This window comes from Poecilia latipinna, unplaced genomic scaffold (assembly GCF_001443285.1).
Source record: "Poecilia latipinna isolate Pla-1442-1.1 unplaced genomic scaffold, P_latipinna-1.0 Scaffold391, whole genome shotgun sequence".
Lineage (NCBI taxonomy): Eukaryota > Metazoa > Chordata > Actinopteri > Cyprinodontiformes > Poeciliidae > Poecilia > Poecilia latipinna.
The window spans coordinates 288,668-295,815 of NW_015113007.1; the positions used below are offsets into that span (position 1 = coordinate 288,668).

Below are 7,148 nucleotides of genomic sequence, written 5' to 3' on the forward strand. Positions count from 1 at the left end.
GCAAAAACGCCCCTTGGGGGGAACGTGGGGTAAAAAAAACACCCCCAGGGTTAACCCTTCCTTTTTTTTTTTTTTTTTTTTTAGGGCTTTGCTTAACAGCCAGAACAAATAATTTGATTAAATAATTATGTTTGATTTTTTATTTATTTTGTTTTGTTTTAAATTGCCCATCTCGATTTCTTTTGCGGCATCTTAAAAATAAACAATATTTGTTTATTGCCAGAGCCTTTTAGCTACTTCAGGGAGGGTCTGCGGAATCCAAAATGCTTGGATCCAGAATAACAAACATCCTCTAATCAGCGCATTTTTCGGAATTGCCTTTTAAAAACTGAACTCATGCTTGGGCACCTGTTTCAAAGAGCAGGCTTGTTTATCAAAGTCCTCCTCTGTCAACAGAGGCGGACTCTGTTGACAGAAGAGCGAACGTGATGACGGCTGGCTCCTCGGCCCACATCTGATTTCAGCAAATGTGCAATTGTTCAAAGTGAGTTGTGCTTCATTGATTTGTTTCAAGGCAGAGGAAAAATAACCTGAGGGCTTCTACCAGTTAGAAATAACAATGGAGTCCTTCTTTGCTGTTTGCCGCTTGCTGGCTTGACATCATTGGTAAAGCAGAGGGATTTTCACTGTGGATTTAACTAGTAGTTGGGGACTGGGGTAAAAATAAATCAGATACTCCTCATTGAAGTAGTTTTATTTTGGCATATAGAATTTCAATAATACGAGATTAGGGGAGGTTATAAAACGCTGTTCCGTGTGTTGTTATTCTTGATGAAATGCTGCATTTGTCATGAAAATGCCGGAAGTAAAACTGGAAATTGAAACAAATCTTTTTTTTTTTAGATTAAATTAAAGCTCATTGTATTAGTTTTGATCAATCAGAACATCGATAAATATAAAATCTGAATGGAAATTTAGTTTAATTAAAGAGCATGTTTTGATGTATTGGAAATATGAGTGACTATTCTACACATCTGACACATCTGGCAAATGGGATGTGATCCCAGCTAATTCAGCTATTAAATTTCTACTAACTTTTAATTTAAGAAAAAAAAAAAACCTCATAGTGATTACCTAATCTCATGCTGTGTTCTGCATGCACTGTTTCTACTGAGATTCAATCACCTCTGCATAGCGAATGCTGGAAGTGTGCTGAGATGGCAGCGCAGACATGACTTTAATCTGGTTAATTGAGCTTATAATTTTTTGGAACAACTCATACATTGCAGATAGAACAATAATACGAATAAAGGAATTTATTGACTTTGAATTTACTTACTGAGAAAAATGACTGACTCTGTACTTACACAGTGGCACAGTATGAATTTTTTACATCCAATTTTAATCCCAGTAGCCACACATAAGCTAAACCTAACGGGAATACGTCATAAATCATAGAAACTTGAAAATGTGCAAAGACTTACTAATTTGTGATTTTCAGATGGAGCAACATCAAATCTTCTAGTGTAATTTTTATTTTTTTATTTTTTATTTTTTTTACATACAGATAATGTCGGATCTCACAGAAAACATGCATTTAAAGCAGCCACGCATATTTGGTCAAAATCAGCAGAGGAGCAGGGGAGAGGTTACCATTCGAATGAAAACAAAAGCACATCTAACCCTGACAAGACATCAACAAGGACCACATCGCGATAAGACAATTATTGTTGTGGTCAGATATGAAAGCATCTCACCCCTTTCTGTCTCTTTCTGTGACTTGTCGTTCAGCGATGCAGTCGGGCCGGAAACTCTCTGAGCCGAAATGGTTGGTGACTGAGCTTTTATCAAACCGACTGAGGGCGCTTTGTTGTTATTTTAGGATTCCTCATGGGTGCAGTCTGAAAGAGCAGACGAGTGGGTTCCATCATTACATGGGTGCACATTACAGACACAGAGGAGTGTAACAGACACCAAGGAAAAGAAGATAATGTTGGGATGCTTATGCTCATGTCAATTGCATTGACTAATTTTTTTATCTTTTGAAGAAGAAGACTGTTTTTTTTTAAGGCAAGGGTTCAATATGATTCTCTCGGTTCATCTCATCTACTTTTCTCTAAGCTTTTCGCCACACATATGCAAAGTCAAACTCCAGATATTTTGTGAGGACCCCACGAAATTGCCAACTGAGGAACAATAGTAGAAATGCAACACCGATCTTTTACCGTTTGAAGCACACTTGATCTGTGGTACGCAAAAGATTCAAGAAAACGTTGGAAGAAAATCTATAAGGAACGAACCACGAGATCCATCCGGAAATGCAAGATAAAAGTTCAACATTCTCTAAGCTGAAAGCCACTGTAAAACATTGAACAGGATTTATCTGGTGCAAAATAAATGGGTATAAAAGGTGCTGGAAACTCCTTGATGAGAAAAAGGGATCATCTGGCTTTTTGTCAGCATCTGTGATTTTGAGTGTGTTTTTGTTATGCGCAGAAAGAACTGGTAACTTTCACATCTGTGAAAACATCAATAAACTATTAACCAGGCATGTATGATTTTTTTTTTTTTGCAAGACAATACCTAAAGCGTATTGTACAACAGCTTGGCTCAGAGTTAAATAGTCCAGGTGCTACTTATACAGCCTTGTGTCCAGATCTGATGGATCCAGCATGCAAAAAAAATACACAATACCCCAAACCAAGCGAAACCTGGAAAATGTTTCATTTTCAAAACCACGGGTCTGATCAGTTCCCAGACACTTATGTAATAATGGACAAAAATTTATATCAAACAGAAAGTTAAACATGTAAAAGACTTTCGTCATCTAATATGGTGTAGTCCTACTGATGAATCGTTTAGATTCAGGTCATCTGTAAATATTTGCGGCTTATCCTTGCATTTAATTAAATGTCTATTTTAAAAATACGAGGATTAAATCTGCTCACAGAGACGCCATCCTCACCACGGCTATTTTTGAACGCGGCTCTCACATCCGTTGTTACAACTGTAAGTCAAAAATCTAATTCTCCGGTTAACATCTATTTGATTCTCCATTCATACAAAACGACTGATCACAAGCCCTGACGATGTAACACGGAAAGCAAATGCTCAGCCGCCCCGAATGGTTCTGTGGCGATACGATATTCGCCGGGGGGGGGTGAGGGGGGTCTGTGTAGCGGAGTTGTTGTTGTGCCTGTCTTGTTGTCTGCTATCACAAGGCTTGAAGGTGCTTCCGGTGTGGCCCCCCGACACCGATCACAGGCAACCGCTGTTTTAAAACAAGCGGAACGATATATTCCTCTCGCTGCGTGACGATGACCCCTGCTCCTGACCCCCTCCAGCGGCGCCTCACCCCTCCAAACAATAACAGTCAATTCCCCCCACACATCTGACAAAGCCGGAGAACAACTTATAAATGATATGCATCTCCTGCTGGTCCCATGGCAACCGCCTCGACTTTATTGTTGCGCTTCTTTGATCCCGCCAAGCTTTGATTCATTTCTCTTTCACCCTTTTAGCTAAACATATCATGTGAATTTGGAGCTTTGTTCCTGACAGGCCCCGTCTTACCTCGCTCTCTCCACAGGCTCCTGACGCCTCCCAGAGGAGCCGCGGAGGAGGAGAGGAATTCCACCGGATTCAAAGCACTTCGACGGGCTGCTTTTTGACTCCTCCGTCTGTCTTGGCTGGCTTCTCTCCCCTCCACTCCCCGTGTTGACCTGTTCCTCGTGATTCCCCCCACCCCGCCTACCCTCCTGCCAAACCATCTTCCTGGTCCTGAGGGACCAACACCGTACAAGCACAGGCGTACATGTTAACAAGGGGCACCGGGTTTCAGACGTTTATTTAAAACACTTTTAATAGCGCGTTCTTTAGCATGACGAAGTCTCGTGGAGAATCAAGTTAAATTAGCACGTTCTCGTTAGATTTTATAGGTTTGTCGAGGGGGCTTTAGATGCCCTGCCAAGCTCCTCGTAAACTCCACACTTTGAGTTTTCATTGAGAAACTCATTGTTGGCATCTTGACATGGTCTTAAACTTCCTTCCAATGAGTGCGGCCGTAAACTGGGAGGACTTTTACCCAATGAGTTCGCAATGAAAAATGAAAACGAGTATGTTTTTTTAGCACCATCTGGTTTCGATCAGGACAATATCCTAAACACGACCGGTTTTTTAAATCAGCCCTAGCCTCAACCTGCCTCCCAGACATCGGCCACTCATTATTCTGGTCAGGCGTCTGCGACAGCTACGCGGGATTTTTAGCCTTTTTTTTTTTTTTTCCACCGCTGAAATCTGTTGATATTCCCTTCATAATCACTGCGCTCTTTGTTTTAAGCTCTCAGAATGGCATTGCGGGCCCTCTAATTGACTTTATGTGCGTGCATGTGTTGCTCACATTGATAAATGCTTGCACGCAATCGCAATATGACGTTTTAATAGTCGTGACACATGTTCTGGTCGAAGCCTTAAGATGACCTCCATATATTTCAGGCAACAAGAACAACAAGAGATGAATATAACCTTTCAGAAAGTTGCTCTGCTTTCATTATGTCAACTAATACCACCCTCACATTTCTCGAGTCCAGCCTGTAAATTCAAATATATGTGCTGCCGGGTCCTGTGCATGTGCAGCAGCAGAAATAAGTGTCTTTGATGGAAAAGTCTGGGACCAGTTAAGTCTGTCACTGTCAATAAGAGCAATATTCTAAGCTGGAAAAGGAAGATGTGTTAGGTGATGTGGGATATTTTTCCTCCGGCCTTTATTGCCCAGTTATTCTTCGTGTCTGGCTGAAATTGCAGAAAAACATACTACGCTACTGAAACCATGAGAGCAATGATCGTGAATTCAAATGCAGATTGTTTCCATGCTTAGCTGCGCGCTCCAAAAGTACCCCTTTGAACTTTGTCAAGGTACGAGCCCGATAGACGATCGCGTCCAATGAGTCGGAATGTGAGTTCGGATGAGGCGAGTTTGTCAGATTCAAAGTATCTATAGAAAATAACAATGTTTAAGCAGGGATTAGACGTGCTGTTTGTTAAACCCACATTTGTGAATTGCTTTTTTTTCCACCCCTCTCATAGATCAGGTGTAATCTTAAATGTCGTTTTGTATTAGCAATAAGTAATAAAAGGCAAAGAGCCTTTCATGTTAATTTATGTAATGTGCTTCTCTTAGAGATTTGAGTTACCAAGATAAATTAACTCTTCAATAACAATCAAATTTATTGGATGTGGCTGCATTTTACGTTAAAGACCAACACTAAATGATGCATAATTGTGAAGGGTAAGGAAACGGCTGCATGTTTTATTAATTTTCCCAATGAAAATCTGTAAAGTGTGGTGTGATTTTTTTTCTCTTGTGAAAAGGTTAATATGGCATGAATGCATTTACAAAAATTTATAAACATACGTTTATAGCTGATCAGTATATGTGCACATCAGAGATGCAAACTGAGGCAGAAGCTGCACTTTTCATAACCCTTCTCGACTAAATATATCTGAAATCAGAGCTGTTTATTTGTTTTGGATGAAAGCAGTTAATATATCTCTGCTACTGTACAGGCCTTAGTATTCTGAATGTCTTTCTCGCATATGCCAGATGGGCTATTAAATCAGCATCACACGTCCTATAAATGTCACCACAAAAACTGCAGTGAAAAGGCTGCCGTCACACGTTAGAAGCTTAAATGTTAAACATTTTTCTTTTAAGGATTTGCAAAATTAACTGGACCTAGTATTTTCTTTCAACGTAACGTTAAAAAAAAAAAAAAAAAAAAAGCATTCTCTTCAGCATTTCCTTTTGGCTTCTTGAGACAGATTTGCTCTCAGTCTCTACCAGACTGATCTCTTAAACCTCTACACACACTTGTTTTCACTTCTGGCCACTAATTTGCTTGGGTTAAAGGTGGACTGGCTGTTCTGAGAATTACGTGAACTCGGCCATCGTCTGCGCTCATAATAACGATTTCAGTGCAAACAGGTGCAGTGAATAATACGGGGACGTCGGTCAAACTCCGGCTTAATCAGCCATTCATTCGTACATTCATCACTGTCGTGCTAATCTTTAAAACACCCGTGTTTTGGTTCTGTGCTTTCTTCTCAGGTCTTGTGTTTTTGCCGCTTACCCAGAGCCGAGTATACTTCCCCAAAAAGCAAACTGGAAACATCCATCCGGCAGCATCAAATAGCTCCAAGAGCAACATGAATCTGGAGCAGAAGTTCTGACACTGATGGGGAAGAATTAAAAATTGCAACTTTCCTAATTCCCTTCAGGCCATGAGCACTTAAATGTATTTTCAGATTTGCTTTAGTGAATACTGCAGCTTAATGAGGGGGTGGGAGGGGAGGGACTAATTTTCTTCCGTTAGCTTTCGAAGTTTTTCATTGCTGGAAAGCAGTGGGAGCCACTTGAACATATTACACTTTTACCTTTTATGCAAATAATTGACGCATTTCATATTGTCTTGCATTCCTTCATGAGTTCTTCTCTTTGCAAATCAGGGAGCAGACTTAAAGGCAATCCAGGAGGAGTTTATGGCTTTTTAGATGTTAGAGCAAAATTATCAATACACCATTACTGTGTTAAAAAACACTTAAAGCAAAAGTTTTGCCAATTTACTAGCTTAATGGGCTTAAAAGGTGGTTAAAGTTAGGAACTAAAAGTCATATATTGATCTCAAATAATATCCTGTGATATCAATTGTGATATGTTTTTATTGTGGAACTAGCTTAAAGGGGAAATCCGATAAATCTGATGGATTTTAATAGTCTCACAAATTACACAGAGGAAGAACAAAAATCTTTGATGTTTGCATAAGATACTGGATACTGTTTACCAGTATTAAAGATAACTAAACATCAAAACAGTATAAATTTTAGTTTCTGTTTACTGTGTGTGCGCGCAATCTAAAGTTCCTTATGTAATAAACTTTTGTGAAAAGTGGCACATATTAAAAAAAAAAAAACTAAACAAAAAAAAACAAAACAATCCACATTAAACCAAGAAGAAAGAAAATGAGGGTTGTCTGGACAGTTTAAAAGAAGGAAATACAGAATTAATTCTGCAATCCCGGGACAGGATGTATTTCTATAATCTCCTGCTGTGCCTCCATCTGACAAACATGAGCCACACTTCATATCCCACAGGGAGCAAAACGTTTGAAAGTTCACATTCGTACCTCACCAAACTTGAGTCTTCAGAGCAT

At 39.6% G+C, this 7,148-nt stretch overlaps 1 long non-coding RNA gene across 2 annotated transcripts in view; it reads right to left on the reverse strand.

The window, feature by feature from the left end:
- LOC106950313 (uncharacterized) overlaps positions 1 to 6,909 on the reverse strand; it is a 12,247-nt gene extending 5,338 nt beyond the window's left edge. Inside the window, exon 1 of one of the 2 annotated variants that reach the window (XR_001425587.1) lies at positions 6,069 to 6,909. This is a non-coding gene — a long non-coding RNA (uncharacterized LOC106950313). Of the gene's footprint in view, positions 1 to 1,697 lie in introns of both variants that reach the window. The other variant, XR_001425586.1, reaches the window with a different exon arrangement.
- Between the last annotated feature and the right edge of the window lie 239 nt (positions 6,910 to 7,148).